Genomic DNA, 17,949 nt, shown 5'->3' with positions numbered 1-17,949 from the left:
ATAACATTTTTTTGTAAAAATACTAATACTTAAAAGTTATAGTACAATATTAATCAAAATCAATTAATATACTGATAAAAACAATGAAACTCAAATTCTATATAGATCCAAAATGTTTTAGTCTAATAAACTTTTTTTTAAAAATATTAATAAACATATAAATAAATAAAAACTTACTTTAATAATCACTCTGTCCCAATAGTAGTGTCTCATAACTTTTCGGCACGGAGATTAAGAAATGTGTAAAAAGTAGATAAAGTGGATTGGTGGAAATTATTTAAATATTAGGCATAGAGAGAGAATATATTGCCAAAAAGAATATGAGACATTACTATTGGGACGCCCCAAAAAGGAAAGTGTGACATTACTATTGGGACGGAGGGAGTATTGATCAAGATAATTAATAACTTGATTTTAAAATAAGCACATATTAAAAAAAAACTTGTCATATTTAAAAACAACATTAAATTAAACAAATTCAACGAAGAGGCAATTTTGTACTAGCCTATATAGATAGAGGAAATCAATAGTTGTCCACAAATATAATTTTAATAAAATTTAGCTAAGTTTAAATTTTTCGGATAAAAATGTCCCTTAATCCATTTCAAATTTAAATTTCTATTTTGAAACTCATTTCTCTCTTTCTACTTCCTGCATATCTCTTGGTCCTCTCTTTCTTCTCACCAGACGTCGTCTCCGTCCTCTAAATATTTGGCAATGTCACCATCACGTTCACCAAGTCATCATTTTCTCCAATTCACTGCCGCAGATGACCAATGCCTCTATAAACTCAAATTTATGTATGTAATTTAATAAATACAAAATTACGTACGAGTTTAATATTTGTAGATCTAATGTATGTGTGAGTTTCTATCTCTATTTGATCCTCTAATTCACCTCTTCAAATTGATCATTGGATTGTTTTGAGTAGCCCTTGAGATTTGTTGGAGAAATATGTCTCCGATCTTATTGGACTTGATATTTGAGCTTTATGACGTTGATGAGGAGGACATTCTCCTCATTTCTAGATATAATGTTGATGTGGAGGGCATTCAACTTGTTATTGGATTGAACATCGAACTTAATTTGAGCTTAATTTAGACTTTGTAACATTAATACAGAGTGCCTTCGCCTTATTTCTGGATCAAACGTTGGACTTGTTTTTGGATCAAAAGTTAGACTTGATTTGAGTTTTGGGCTGCTTCTATAAAGAACGCATTGAGCCTTGATGGGACACCTGGAATATTGGAGAGAAGTTAGTTGTAGAGATTTCTCCTCCAATTTTTGAGCTCTTCAATTATACTTTTGATATGTTTAGAACTGATAATACTTATTTACAATGTAGGAAGAATCATGATTGAGAGATAATAAGTCTAGGAAGTTTTGGGACCACGCTTGGCAAGGGGGGATTAGATTGAGAGATAGGTTCTCTAGACTGTTTCGAATCAATGACAACAAGGGAGGACTCATTAGAGACATGGGGGAGTGGGATCAAGGCGGATGGAGATGGAAACTTGGGTGGGAAAGAGATCTGAGGGATAGGGAACAAGCCATTCTTGAGGAGCTGACGTCCTTTATCAATCAAGTGTCTTTGATTTCAGGTAAAAAAGACAGGTGGATCTGGAAACCCTCTCCAAACGGATGCTTCTCCGTTAACTCTGCCTACAAAGAGATTTGCAAGGAGCTTCCTTCAAACAATCCGACCAACACCGGAAAGGAATTCAGAATCATCTGGAAAGCAGCAGCTACACACAAGGCAAAGTTTACGGCTTGGAGAATATTTAAAGATAGGTTGGCGACGTGCGACAATCTGATTAGAAGACAGATCCCTATCCCAAACGACGAAGCAAACTGCGTTTTCTGCGGATCACATCAGGAAGAGTCGAATCACCTCTTTTTCGGGTGCCAACGAACCTCCGAAATCTGGTTTGAACTTCTTTCTTGGATCGGAGTTCAGACGGTATTTCAACCACGTGCAAAAGAACACTTCACCACTTTCTCTAATCTTGGCAACAAGGAAGACGCTAGCAGCCTTAGGAGCTTGTGGATTTGCTCGGTTTGGTGCATCTGGAACTTGAGAAATGAGTGCAAATTCAGCAACTCTTCCTGGAGCAAGGAAAATTTGGTTAGAGAAATCAAAACAAGAACTTGGACATGGAGATCGGCTTTTGGCTCGGAACCTGCATCGAGAGATTTTAAAGCTTGGATGCTCTCCTTTCGTTAGTTTTCTGCTCGTTGTTGGTTTACTCCCGGAGATTTTTTTCTCCTCCTTCTTCCTCCTTATCCTTCCCTTTGTTTTTTCCCTCTGTTCACTGACTTTGGTACTACTGGTACCATTTTCTTTTATTTATATATGTCTTTTCCTGATCAAAAAAAAAAAAATCCTTGTTGTACATAGCTTATTGCTAAAAGTCCAGGATGAATTAGAAGTACCTTCAAACTTGTCTTTGGTCGAACACATGATGAATTCTTTGAGTTGATCGACATGTATTAAATCATCGGAAGATACTCCAGTTTTGTTAGTCGTTGATTTTCCACTTTCGCATGTTTTTAGCTTCATGGATATCTTGACTTCTTGTCCACCCTTCACTTGCTCGCCATTTGGATCAACAAAATTTGCTTTAATTTCTCCAACATTGTAATATTGACATCTTGTTCTTTTGGCGAGTCCCTCAACAAGCTTTGTCAAATTTTCAATTTGATCTCCTATAGTTGTAAACATCTTGCACTACAAGAAAAACGCTAATACATGATAGGCGAAAACGTGTCATCTATTAGAAAATCGTCTGTCATAAATGTAGGTGTAGTCTTTCAGGGGCGCTAATAGACGATAGACGCATGCGTGTCGTCTATTAGCTAATAGACGACACGCATGCGTTTGTGGTCTATTAGCGCTATTTTTCAAATTTTTATTTTAGTTTTGAAATTATATTTAAATTTCCTATTTTTTCAAATAAATATTTTATTAAATCAGAAAATTCATAATAAATAATTTAAAACATATACATGAATAATAAAAAAGTCATTCATTAATTTCAAATATTCTTTATCATCCTACATTGAAATATTATCCATCATACAAACATCATACGAATTTTTACAAAAATTCATTGAGCAACTTCCATCATACAAATCCAAATCACAAAATACGTTGAGCAACTTCCATCATACAAATATTTTGTGACTTGAATCTAAATCCAAGTCACAATTTTTCTACCATACTATCTATCTCTTTAAGATGTATTCAGTAACCTGAAATGATACGAATTGTATCAACCGAAGAAGCAGCCGGGGGTTGCCAAACCAGAACAGCTCATCCCCCAGATTGAACATCCGGAGTTCTGTCCACTGATTCGACTCCATGATTTCAACAGCCAGCTTTACAACTATGCGATGTAGCTTTGTAGCAAGTAGAAAGATCAACTGCTCAAGCATAATGTCAAGTATGTAATGAAATGTAAGCATCGATACGTCTTGAAGGATCGGAAAGAACCCCAAAAAAAGAAGAAAAAAAACTCATGAACTTACTATGGTGGGAAGGAACGAGAGCCAGAAGTATATATTTGTTCCTGATGTCATATAACAATACACCTTAGAACAGCAATAGAAGAGCAGAATTGAATACGATTTAACTGAAAATTTCACGATAATGGCGCTTGACTCAACTAGAAACACCTCTAGATTGACATGCAATAGAACAAGGACATCCTAGCAGTGGTAAGTTAACCCAATGTCGTCTCTCAAGGAAGATCTTTAAGGGCTCTTAATTATCTCACGAGAAAGCTGTAAACTTGGATTATTAAACTAAAGCTTATAAAGTAAACTTAACGTGAAATTAAACTTGTAATTAACTAGGCATGAAAGAACGAAAGCATAAATAAACTATAAAACCTAGACAAGAATTAAACGATGAAAGTAAAAGCAACTTAAGAATTTAAATGCGACTAAACTAAGAATTTAAAGACTTGTAAATTAAAGCTTCTAATCTACTAAGCATGAAACTAAAGTGCAGAATTTAAAGGAAAGCTTAAACATTATGAAAACGCATAATTGAAATTGCATAATTGAAGTGCATAATTTAAATTGCATAATTGAAAGTGCTGAATTTAAAGTGTAGAATTGAAATTGCATTGCATAATTTAAAGGAAAGCATAATTTAAACAAAGCAAGTAAATAAACGTAAATACGAAATACATAAAACGTCTCGAGAAGCAACATGTCACTTGATTACAACTCTAAACGGAAAACTAAAGTAAAACTTGAAAATAAACTAGAACAAAAAAGTAACTAAAACTTAAAGAACTAAGAAAGCTTGTAAAACCTAAACTTTGGCTACCTAGCGGAAACTAAAGATTAGGGCAAAGATTAATTCTAACTAAGTGCTGGAGGCAAAAGGATTTTCTAACTAAATGTCGGAGGCAGGAGATGTATTTCTTGATTCACGTTCAAGCCCCTTTTATAGACTTCCTTTCAACCCTAATTAGCATCAAACTCGGCTTTGCAAAGCTGGACTCTTAAGGAAATAGAATCGTGCATTCAAAGGTAAGTCCAACTGGCAGCGCGTGCTCTGCAAGTAATCTTAGCTCCGGCGAGAAATCGTTAACTCTGGAAACGTAAGCGAACTCCGGAAAGGTATGACAGAGTTGGAAGTCAGCTCTGGAATGAGCGAGCTCTGGCGAGTATGGCAGAGCTGGAAGTCAGCTCTGGAAAGTTCAGCTCTGAAAAAATATGTTGACTCTGGAGAATAGTCAGCTCTGTCTATTCTTCCCAGCTTTGGAATGTGTTTACTCTGGCGCGTAAGTCAGCTCTGTCGAGTTTATCTCTGCTCTGACAAGTTTGTTCTGCTCTGGAGATTTCAGCTCTGATAGTGAAGTTCAGCTCTGGAGATGGTCAGCTCTGACTATGGAAGTCAGCTCTGCTCTGGTGCAGACCTATCCGCGCAGCTCTGCTCTGCACAGCTTCTCAGCTATGCTCTGGCGAGGACTTTTCAACTTTGCTCTGGCATGGACTTTTAGCTCTGAACACAATTTTGCGCCTAAGTATGCAATTTTGACCCAAAATCTCCAAAATCACACTCTTCCATCTATAAAATCAGAATCTCCTGCAAAGCATATAACAAACCCATAAACGCACCAATTTCCAGAATATTTAACTTAAAACAAGCACATGCAAACCCCCCAAAATACGAACAATTAGGCCTTAATCAGCGCTGTACATAGTTGCTGAGTATATTAAACATGATGTTTCCCAAATCAATGTTATATATGTTTGTCATCACAAGAAATAACCAATGCCAACATATGCATTCAAATGACTAAGATAGGAACATGTGTAAAGTGCTTCACTACAGATTCATGAACAATATTCTTTCCAGTAAGAAGATGGATCTTACCATGAAATCCTAGAACAATGCAGGTAATAGCAAAAATCCAGAGCGGGATACTGCAAAAGATAAAGAGGAAATGTTAGATACTCTCATTTAGTCATTGCTGAGTCTTTTACTTTCTTAAGTGAATAAAACAAGTCAAACAAAATCATTTTCATAGAAACCTTCGCAAATGAAATTTACCGTCTGATCAACAACCATCGAATAACCACATAGAGTCACACAATTTGGTACTTTTTATCCTACCAGAAATTAAACAAAATGGGAGAAACATTCTGTCAAAATGGTCAGAAAATGGGGGAATATTATAGAAATCCATACTAATTAAGTATGGATTTCAATTTGGTGACTAATTTATATGGAGCCTGTGATGAGAATCCACCACCTCCACCAGAGGATCAAACATACCTAACGAAGTCTTATTTTTACTTTTATTTTTTGAGAGAGAGAAAGAGACACACACACACACAGCTTAAAGAGAGGAAAGTGAGCATCACCTGTCAAACCCAAACCTGTGAACAAAGACAACAGAATCATATAGATAAGTAACATTCGGTTCCAAATTCATCCAAATTATGTTATGCAATCAGCAATAGGATCCAAACAAGTGAGTACATAGTAGACAACTTACAGTAATGAAGCCCAGTCGCAGAGCCATATAGTCAGCTTGGCTTATAGAACTCCAGAACTGGCGGCTAAAACAAAGCTGAGCAGAAACTGGTTTATGAATGTTCAAGTGCCATGTCACACACATACATGCACAAATCAAACAGGATAATGATGCATAGTTTTGTTGCAAAGCACATGAATTGAGTAGTGAAACCAAAACCACAATTGGACTTTGGTATTACACATTTCAAAATCACTAATGAAGTCTTATATTTCGAAGGATTTGTTTCCATCATTTTCAAACAATCTTTCTTTATTCCTTCCAACATACCACAAACAATTTTTAAGCAACCAAAACTTGATTCTGAGCTATACAGCACACAAGTTTCAGGATAACAGATATTTTTAAGCTTACATGAAGCTTGATTGGAGAAAACGAGCTATATGGAGTGGACATATTCCAACTGTTCAAACTCTTCTTCAAGCTTCAAGCTTTCAGTTACATATCCCAATCAGTTACCTATCTCCAAATCCACGAAATAGAGAAATTTAGATTAAGCACATGAAATTTAGAAATTTACATAGGGAAAGGAAAAGAAATTTAGAAAACGGGTGAAATTCGATTAAGTAAATGATACACACAAAACTCACATTCATCTTCTTCATATTCGATTAAGCAAATCACTAGAAACTAATGAAGTTCCAACAATGAAGGAACTAATTAGTAAACTTCAGATATGAATTGCTGCCGGTAGAAGCGGTGCTCTGCCCCTTGAGAAAATCGAGGGGGGTGAGGTGTCCGGTGGTGCAACGGTGGGTGAGACGCCGGTGGGCGGTGCGACAGTGTGAGTTTCGATCCTCTTCTTCAAATTCGAATTGCCGCTGGCAGAAGCGGTGGTCTTCGCCTTGAGCAAATCGAGGGGGGTGAGGCGTCAGGTTGTGCGACGGTGCGGTGCGGTGCAACGATGGGCGAGGTACTGAGAGCGGCGCCAGAGAGAGAAGTTTTGGGTGTTAGCGGCGCGAGAGAGAAGCTAGGTATATTTTTCAAATTAAAACACACGACGTCTTTAATGCACATCGTCTAATTAGATTCAAAACGATAGGCTTACAATGTTGTCATGTAAACTACTCATAGACGACGCGCACTTGGAGGATGTCATCTATGCAATGCAGTTATAGACGACACGCGCAATAACCGTCGTCTATTATGTGAATAGACGATGTATTTGGGGCCTATCGTCTATGATCGCATCGTATAGACGATGATCTCCAGGTAACCGTCGTCTATTCACATAATAGACGACACGTTTAGTTCTTTGTCGTCTGAAATCTCAGTCATAGACGACGGCCAAGCTATAAACCATCGTCTATTCACATATAGATGACGATTTTCGAAGCATGTTGTCTATAACCTGTAGTCCACCCTTCACTCGCTCGCCATTTGGAACAACAAAATTTGCTTTCTCCAACATTGTAATTTTGACATCTTGTTCTTTTGGCGAGTCCTTCAACAAGCTTTGTCAAATTTTCAATTTGATCTTCTATAGTTGTAAACATCTTGGTACTTGATATAGCTGATGAAGAGAATAGATGGGAGATAGAGATTGTCCCACAGGGCATACCATAAATTGTAAACATAAATTACATATTTAATTTAACAAATACAAAATTACGTACAACTATAATATTTGTAGATCAAATATATGTTTATGAGTTGCTATATCTATTTGATCTTATTCTTCTATTCAAGTTGATCCTAAGATATGCTTTAAGTAATTTTTTAGATTTATTGGAGAAATATGTCTTCGATCTTCTTGGACTTGATCTTCGAGCTTTATGACGTTTCTACAGAGATCATCCCCTTGTTTTTGGATCTAACATTAAGCTTTATAACATTGATGTAAAAGGCATCCATCTTGTTTCTGGATCGAACGTTGAACTTGATTTGAGTTTTGGGCTTTACTTTAGCTTTTGGGCTTTATAACGTTAATGCAGAGGGCCTTCAAAAGTTAATTATTTAATAATTAATCACTAATCTTCTTTCTTTTTAAAAAATAACTCCTCATGATTAGTTTTATTTATAAATTAATTTATAATTTATTATAATATTTATTGATTTAAACAATAAAACAAAATTATCAATCATTTCAATCCATTATTATTATCTTGAAAAATTTAACATATTTCATTTTCATGTGATAGTTTATAATTTTCTTTTCAAAAAACTACAATGTATAATATGCAATCCTTTTATGATCGTATCATTGTGTCTCTTTAATAAATATTTCCGTCATAAAATGAATAAAAATAAATAATTTGAAATTTCAAAATATCAGTAATAAAAGAGAAATGGAAAAAAATTGAAAAAAATGTTTTAACACATTCACGTGTCCAGAAAAAAGAATGAAATAATTAAGAAATAAAAAATTATTTAATATGCAAAAATTCTAAATAATTATTATTAATTCATTTTACAATATATTTTACTTATCATATATTAAATTAAGAAACAATATATTCATATGGCCATTTTGAAGACGCAAACACAATATTTGGCCACTAATTGAAAAAACACAAATTCTGGTCATTTTTTACATTTTCGAACTATTTTGCCCTTAAATAGGGCGGACTGAATTCGGGTTTCCTTGCGGGTTAGGCACATATGGCACTATTAGTGCCATTAGTGACATATACTTAGTGTTGCACGAATGATACTTATGGTCATATTAGTGCCATTAGTGCCATACGAATGGCACTTATGGCCATATTAGTGTCATTAGTGCCATTTTGAACACTTCCCCATAGGGTTTAGATTATCATTTAGGGTTTAGATTATCCATTTAGGGTTTAGATTCTCCATTTAATGTATTACACGAATGGTACTTATGGCCATATTAGTGTCATGAGTGCCATATACTCTGTTATGTAGTGTTGCACGAATGATACTTATGGTCATATTAGTGTCATTAGTGACATATACTTAGATTTTTTTTTTTCCGATTGGCACATATGGCACTAATAGTGTCATATGTGCCTAACCCGCGCATAAACCCAAATTCGACCCGAATCCGGTCCGCCCTAATTAAGGGCAAAACAGTCTTTACACATAAAAATGGTCAGAATTTGTGTTTGAAAGATCCGTCTTCCCTTATAAACATAAAGTTCGCAGCAACCAAATATGGTACCAAACGAAATACCTAAGCACAGCAGATTGCAGAAAAGAAATAAACGCGAACACACGAGATGGTAACCCAGTTCGGTGATAGAACACCTACGTCTGGGAGGCCTTGCCCAGGGAAAACGATTCACTGTATGAGATTAAATTACAGCAGGATTCATACAAGACTCGATCTTCGATGCCTCTATAATTTCCCAAAATCTCTATACAAGAAATCGTTGAAAGCTAGATAAAACTAACTTCCTAAGTATGAATCCCGACGATTACACTTAATCCCACACAACTACAAACTTCAACTCACAGAGGAGATTATTGAAAATACCTTGCTAGCAACAATCACAAAAGCAAGGTAAAAATAACAAGAACATAAACGTTAACCAACAATGTTCTTTCGCTCAAGGTGCTGCTCCCAAAGACTGCTGAATAGAATGCACGAAAAACACCAAGAAAACCCTAGCTCTGTTCGCTATTTTATTTACACGCCGCAAGTGTATGGGTGCAATTGTATATAGTGGCAAACAAGGTCGAATCCACAGAGACTAATGGTTATCAATGCCTACTCTTAATTACTATACTCTATCTGGAAAAACGAATTTTAAAGGTTTGATTTTGGAAAACAAACTTAAATTAAAATAAAGAAACACTAAAAAGAAATCAAGCTGTGAAATTGCGAAGTAACAGAAGAAAGAGAGTTTCCCAAGGCAGAGGTTTCAACAGATTCTCCTAACTAACACGTTTGATTCAATTAATGAGATAATTCCTAAGGCAATCTAAAAGTTAATTCATACCCACTCCCGTGGCATACAAATCGTTGATTACATGCAAGGCTACCATCCCTGGATCACACTTCTAACATGTAACTCCTAAAAGTTCCTAGGATTAAAGCCCTCACAATTATTAATTCCCTTTAGAATTAAAATAAATGTGTTCTATGTTCTTAGTTCAGGTAATAATTATCATCTCTCGATCTCAAATTAAAACCTATGATCATGCTAAATTGGTGATCAAGCAATAAAGCAAACAATTATAACAAGAACATAAAAAGGAATAGAAATCTCAATTAATTAAATCAACAGTCAGAAATTCGAATCATGTTTACTCCCTAAACCCTGGGAAAAAGAAAACTAGTCACACATAGACATATGACTAACAATCAAAATCTCAATAAAACTAATGAACATTAAACAATGAAAAACCGTAGAAGTCGAGAATCTTCAGTCTTGCTCTTGCTCCGTGTCTCACAGCTCTCAGGAAAAGTAAAAGAAAATGATAAAAAAAGGTCCTCGGAATAAGCTATGGGGTAGTCTTTTTATGCCCTAGGTCGTCTAATACCAAAAATACTCCCAAAATCGCGTTTTAAAATAAAATCCGGAAAAGTGGGTGAAAATCGGCATCTCGCGCGGTCTTGCCGCGCGGCCGCATGGCCGGGCCGCGCGAGCTCGCGCAGTCTCCTCGCGCGGCCGCGCGTCTGGACCGCGCGGTCCTCCAGGGATTTCTGCAACGTCGCGCGGCCGTGGCATGCGGCCGTATGCCCGGACCGCGCGACCTCTCGTCGCCCGTTCTCGCGTGCGGCCGCGTGTCCTCCGATACGCGGACTCCCGACGCTCGTTCTTGCTCATCCGATGCCCGATTTAAGCCCCGTTTGCGCCTATGGACTCGTCTCTTCACGTGCTTCATTATTCTTCATCCAAAATCTTCACAAATCGAGTCCAAGAGCCTGCAAAAACAACACGAGCACGGACGAGTAGTCTATTCCACAAAATTTAACAAATCAAACCAAAGACACTCAAGAACTCAATGAAATCACCCAAAAACTATGAATAAACGCGACAAAGGAGATCAAAAATGCATGTAGAACAAGCTCCAGGAAACCTTTGATATTTATATGAGAGATATCAAAGTTTCCTTTAATGATGATGACTCATCTTCAAAAGACTTGTAAAGCAAACCAAAACATGCCCAAAGATCTTCTCCGAAAAGAACTCAAAAACGGAAACAAAATCTTCAAGATATGAGCATATCTTCAAAAGAATTTCTAAGAAAATTCGTCAGCAGAATAGGTAGCACTTTTGGTAGCTCTTCTGGTATCAAAGACCAAAACTAATAAATGACAATTAGAATAGAGTAGCAAACTCTAACAGTGTTTTTTCAATTAGTGGCCAAATATTATGTTTTCTTCTTCAAAATGGCTATATCACGAACGCTCTCTAAAATTAAATTCTTTTCATACTGATGAGGATGAAATGTAACGCCATTTCTTCTCACCAAATATGAGTACTCAATACTTATCATTGATGAGAATTTTCTATAAAAACAGTAGAGGCACATATAAATATCCACAAGTCATTATACAGAACGAGGGTCAACTTGGGATAGAATTGTGCTGGTGCAATCTGAACTGAGGGTCATTTGAGAAACATTGAAAATACTCTGAGAGTACAAGATCAGTTCTGAAGGATTTCGGTGTCAATACGTGTCAGTGATTCATTTGCACTTCGAATAACAGTCTAACTGAATTCAGTTAGAGTATATCTTGAAGATATGATGTCAGGCTACGTTACCACCATGAAAAATACACGTGAAGCTCTGAAAAGACTATATTGCCCCTCGGTACAAAGAAGATCAAATTTGAAAGGACAGAATCATTGTCTATGTAAAACTCTTGCACTCTCAATACTTGTACCAAAACTCTTGGTATCACCGGACAGATGCTGAAGTAGATTGTCTGTTTAATTGTCATAAATATTTCATCTAGAGAATTTTAAAAAATTTGGATCATTTATTTTATAAAGGATAATATATTTTGCATTGAACAAAATATTAGAGTCATATTAGTTTAATTATCTGTACCAACAGCATTTAGACTAAAAAGAAAAGGTCGGAGAGGAATCACCGGCAAATTCATTGACTTCAAAATCTAAAATAAGAAAAGATGGAGTAGCTGCGTCGAATTCGATCGCTCACTTTTATTGCTATAAAGATAACAATTAAGGAAATGAAACTGCAGTTTCTCATTGGCGCGGGCACGAGAAGATAGCTAGCGTTATCGACTATCGACAAGCCACATTCACGTGTTGAAATTTCTTTTGTCACGTTTTAGGTGTTATGTTACTCTCGCACAGGGCCCATCACAAAAAATCAATCCTCCATTTTCTAAAAATCGCCCATTATTTGTTTGCTTCCACATAATAATTGGAATTTTAGTGAAAATAATATATATACATTTGATACCTTTAGGCCTCACGTGAGTCCATGAGTACTCTTGTTTCTGACGCAGGTTGTACAAATTGTTTCTTTTAATCTCATTGAAATTTATGTTTTTTTTGTTAGAACGTTCTGTAATACATTTACAATAAAAGAATTATTTTTATTTTAATCACATACACTCAATCAATTTCTTAAAATTTGTGTTTTTTTCAAATAAAAGTATATTTAGAATTTTATTTAAATAAGTCGTTCTTGACCACGTGGTATATATTCCTTATATTATCTTATAAGTAGTGACTTTGATCATTGCTTGGGTTCAGTTATCAATTCACCATCCCCAACTTGCAAAAAAGAAAAGAAAAGGAGACACGAACGAATCAAGCTCTATTTATTAATTTGTTGTAATAGAATTGTTGCCTCCAACGCTGTATAAGCTCTTTTCTCCTTCGTTTTATTATTATTTAAGCTACTAAAAGCTGTAGATATGATTTCGAGAATCATATCGATCAAGACTGTCGGAAGTAGTAGGAAAGTAGATTATATTAAAATAGTATAATGCGTAAACTTTTTCTACATAGTTTTACTATTTTTTTCTTTAAATAATAATAATCTATAATAATAGTGAACCAATCTTTAAGTATAGGCACGCTAGCTTAGGTATTATATTAACTAATATGTGTATCGGTGCAATGCACGAGAAATATTGAAATTAAATGACATATTTAAATTAATAAATATAAATATTAAATAGAATCAAAATATAAACAAGTGTAAAATATACTTTAATAAATAAATAAACATCTTCTTATACACTCATAAATAAAAATGTTGTAAGAAAATAATAAAAAGAGAGAAAATAAAATATTTTCATTTTTTCAAAACTTATTTGTTTTAAATTAATTTAATTTTGATGATTTTATGTCATATTAAAGATTTTTTCATGAGCTTAAATTTAAGATACATATTAAATATTTTTTTTCATTAATTAAATTTGACGTTGTTTGGAAAAGAATTAAAAAAAAACAAGAAAAAGAAAATTGGTAGAAGAAAAGAGAGAAAATTTGATGTGAGAAAACAGAGAAAAAATTGAGAGAAAAAACTCTTCTTTTTATATATAATATATTGATTTTTCAATAAGGATTATTTAATGGGCCTTTTATGATAGTACTTTACAACATGAATATAACAACCGACATTCTACCACATTGTTTAAAATTCATTTGATCGTTTTAGTTCGAAGTTTCCCGCATTAATTAATAATCCATATACTTTCTATTAGCTAATAAAAACTCTCGAATACTTTTTTTTTAATCCATATACTTTCTATTAGCTAAGAGCATCGGCAACGCCTTACTCGAATGCCTACTCGAGTAAGGCGTTGCCTTCGTGTATGTGCGTTGCGCGGGGGGGGGGGGGGGACTCGAGTATTGCTCGAGTGCTCGTGTAGCATTCGAGCGGCGCGTGCTGTGCACGCGCCTGAAAAAAAAAATCCAACAACTGTTTTCAATATTTTTGAATTTTTTTTTAACGGCTCTTTTAGCCGTTTGAGCATTTTTTTTTTCCCTCTTCTTTTCTCTCTATAAATAATACTTCTTCCTCCCTTATTCATCACAACTCACTCTTCATTCATCACAACTCACTCCTTCTTCCTCCTACAATTTTTTCTTGCAAAATATCATCTTCGTTCTTCCAAAAATGTCATCACCCGAACATGATTCTTCGCCCGATTCCGACGAAGTAGCTGAAAAGTTCATGGAGTTGGTTGAGTTGCAGAAACAAGTGCTTCAATCATACTGCCCCCAACCGGCGCCAGAGCCGGCGCGTGTCAAACGTCCCCGATCATACGTCCACCGTGATCGTGAAGAGGCCCATGTACGTCTCATGCAAGACTACTTCATCGACAATCCAACGTACGGCCCTACTTTTTTCCGGCGTCGTTTTCGCATGCAGAAGGAGCTGTTCTTGCGCATCGTCGAGGTTGTTCAAGGTGAAGATATTTTCTTCCATATGAGCACTGATGCACTCGATCGAGATTCTCTTTCTCCTTTGCAGAAATGCACGTCGGCTATCCGCCAATTAGCCACCGGGGTTAGTGCGGATGTTTTCGATGAGTATCTCAAAGTGGCGGACTCAACCGGGCGTGTATGCCTCAAGAAGTTCTGCAAGGCGGTCATACGGGCTTTTGGAGCCTATTACCTGCGCCGTCCAACGCCAACTGACGTGCAACGCCTACTTCATATGCACGAGGCGCGACATGGTTTTCCCGGGATGCTCGGGAGCTTAGACTGCATGCATTGGGCGTGGAAGAACTGCCCAAAGGCGTGGCACGGCGCCTACACACGCGGGGATCAGGGAGAGCCCACCTTGATATTGGAGGCCGTTGCATCTTTCGATTTGTGGATTTGGCACGCCTTCTTCGGCGTCGCTGGTTCAAACAACGACATCAATGTGCTGAATCAGTCGCCTCTCTTCTCCGACGTGTTAGGAGGAACTGCGGCGCCGGTGGTCTTTCATGCCAACCAGCGCAAATACCGGATGGGCTACTATTTGTGTGACGGCATATATCCGGAGTGGCGTTGCTTCGTCAAGAGTCCATCAATGGCAACCAATCCGAAGGAGGCAAGGTTCAAGAAGATGCAAGAATCGGCACGGAAGGATGTCGAACGCGCCTTCGGAGTCCTTCAAGCTCGGTGGGGTATCATTCGAAGTCCGGCGCGCAATTGGTACGTAGAGCACCTGAAGGACATCATGTTGTGTTGCATCATTCTCCACAACATGATTGTGGAGCACTAAGGTGAAGCGGCTGTCAACTGGAGAGATGATGACGGGGCGTCTAGCAGTGCTTCGACGGAGAGTGCTGGACAAACACCGGTGTCCTTCGAGGAATATGTGCGAAGGGATACAATTCTCCGAGATAGACATCTACATGCTCAGCTCCGAAATGATTTGGTGGAGCACCTTTGGGCACGTTTCGGACCTCTAGGGCCAGAGTAGTTAATTTTTAGGAATTGTTTTTATTTTATTTAAGTTTTATGTAATATTTAGGATTTTATAATTAATGCAATTTAAATTTGAAATAAATTGTGTTATTTAAATTTGAGCAATTAAATTTAAATGAAAAACATAAAAATCAAAACTAATGTTATCAAGTAGGCTATCAAGTAACCCCAATGCAGCACTACCTACTCAATAACACAACCCACTATCAAGTAGGCTATCAGGTAGGCTATCAAGTAAGCCCATTGCGGATGCTCTAATAAAAACTCTCGAATAGTTTTTTTTTTCTTTGTGTATATGCTGAATGTAATATATTTCTAAGATGATATACTCGTAACATAAACTTAATCATTACAAAAAAAAAAATTACTAGTTAGTATATATCCATAGCCTAGGTGATGTAAGTTGCTTTAATGACCCACACATAAATTTATATTCGCATACATATCGTGGATGAGGTCATTGTCTTACAAGAAGTTCTATACTACTTCTTGAAGATATTATTTTAAATTATTGATGTCCTATTTATTAAGTCATTTGCAATTCAAGCTTATAGAAGAAAAAATAATTATACTTTACGGGGTAGTGTACACTTTTACGATATGGCGTCGATAAATATAGGGTAACTTTACGAAGAAGCATAAAATTTTCAGACAACGTGATATATATTTTGTAAATGTGTGTATCCTATTTAAGGTAGTTGTCCAAATCTAGAACCCCCATTAATATATGGAAGTTGCATGTTGATCGTTGACTATGCATATGCACTTTGAATTTCATTAATATTGGAAATTGGACTTTTCCATTTTGGAGTTCTTGTGAATACGTTGCTGTTTCTCATATTAATGGAGTTCATGAAAATATGGTGAGAACAAGAACAAAACTTTTATCGACCTTATCCACTCCATTCACATTTCCTTTCCACTTTTAGAAGGTTGAAACTTGACATTTGTTTTTTCCCATCTTTATTATGTTACAACTTCATCATCTTAACATTTATAGGTCAGCCCATCCAAATTCTAGCTAAGCGCCAAGATTTTTTTTTTCTCATCTTTTAATTATTTTCAAGGAGCATGGTCAGAAATCTTGGAAGGACTATAGATCACCGACTAATCATAAAAATGAAAATCACCACCTCCTCTAATTTACTATAGAGCTCTTATATAAATATGTAATAATCGCATAACTCAGAATTAAGTTGATAATAGTGACTTAGGTGAGTGGGTGGATGGGAAATGGGAATGGAAGATGAAATGGAGAAGGGAGTTGTTCGACAGAGAGAAAGTTATGACTAATGCTCTACTTGCTTTTGTCTCTACTGTTAATCTGCACGCAGGAGAAGAAGACACATGGTCATGGGGAGCGACCAAGGATGGAGTGTTCTCAACAAATTCTGCCTATGCTATCATCAAAGACACAAGCAACTGGGAACCAAATGCAGGCTGCAACAAAGAGAGGTTGGAGAGAGTGTGGGTTACTCCGGCACCACAGAAGGCAAGAGTCACGAGCTGGAGGATCCTAAGGAACAGGTTACCAACGTGTGATAACTTGAAGAAAAGAAACATCTTGGCTGGCGAAGAGGAGTGATGGTGTAATGCTTGCTGCAATCAATTCGAATCAGCAGCGCATGTGTTCTTGAAGTGCCCAAAAACAGAAGCAGTGTGGATCGAAATGCAGAAATGGTTGGGAGTAGGGATGGCAATCTACCCGCGGGTAGTGGATATCCGCGAAAACCCGAACCCATTAGGGTGGGTTTGGATACCATTTGATATCCACGGATAGTTTCGTGGGTACAATTCACTATCCATTTAGTTCGTGGGTATGGGTTTGGATACTTACTATCCATACCCGCGAAACCCGTTTACCCGCAAAAAATACCCGTCAATTACCCGTCAACTATCCGTCAATTACCCGTCAAATATCCACAAAAAATTCTATAAAATATGGGCTTTAAATACATATTTTGAGATTATGGGCTAGTATTTTATATTTTAAAATAGGCCCAAAGTCTAATATTGAGCACCGCAGTCGTCTCAAACCAAAGCTATTAGAAGCATTAATGTGTACTCAAAATTGGCTACGAAATCAACTTGAAGGTATGTAAATTTATAATTATAATTAATCTTTTATTTCATATATCTAATGTAAATAATTGCTTATTTCATAGGTCAAGGAAAGAATGGAAGCTTTTGGACTTGTTTTGAAGATGAAGAAGAAGAGTTCAATGAAGAGGGTTCTATTTCTACTGTCGAGCAATTATAGACATTGTTATTTGTTGGATTTTATATTTTAGTTGATGAATTTAAACATTGTTCTTTGTGAATTTGAATTTAAACATTGTTCTTTGTGGATTTGAACTATGCTATTTGTGTTGATTTTTTTTTTCTATTAAATTTGTTGTAAATTTATATTTAAATTCTATTTCGTGGGTATCCGGCGGATAGTGGGTATCCGGCGGATAGCGGGTATCCGGCGGATAGTGGGTGACGGATACCCATCGGATAGCGGGTTTCGCGGATACCCGACGGATAGCGGGTATCCGCGGGTAGCGGGTTTGGATACCATTTGATAT

Source organism: Salvia miltiorrhiza, chromosome 8 (assembly GCF_028751815.1).
Source record: "Salvia miltiorrhiza cultivar Shanhuang (shh) chromosome 8, IMPLAD_Smil_shh, whole genome shotgun sequence".
Classification (NCBI taxonomy): domain Eukaryota; kingdom Viridiplantae; phylum Streptophyta; class Magnoliopsida; order Lamiales; family Lamiaceae; genus Salvia; species Salvia miltiorrhiza.
This window is presented reverse-complemented; position numbering follows the sequence as displayed.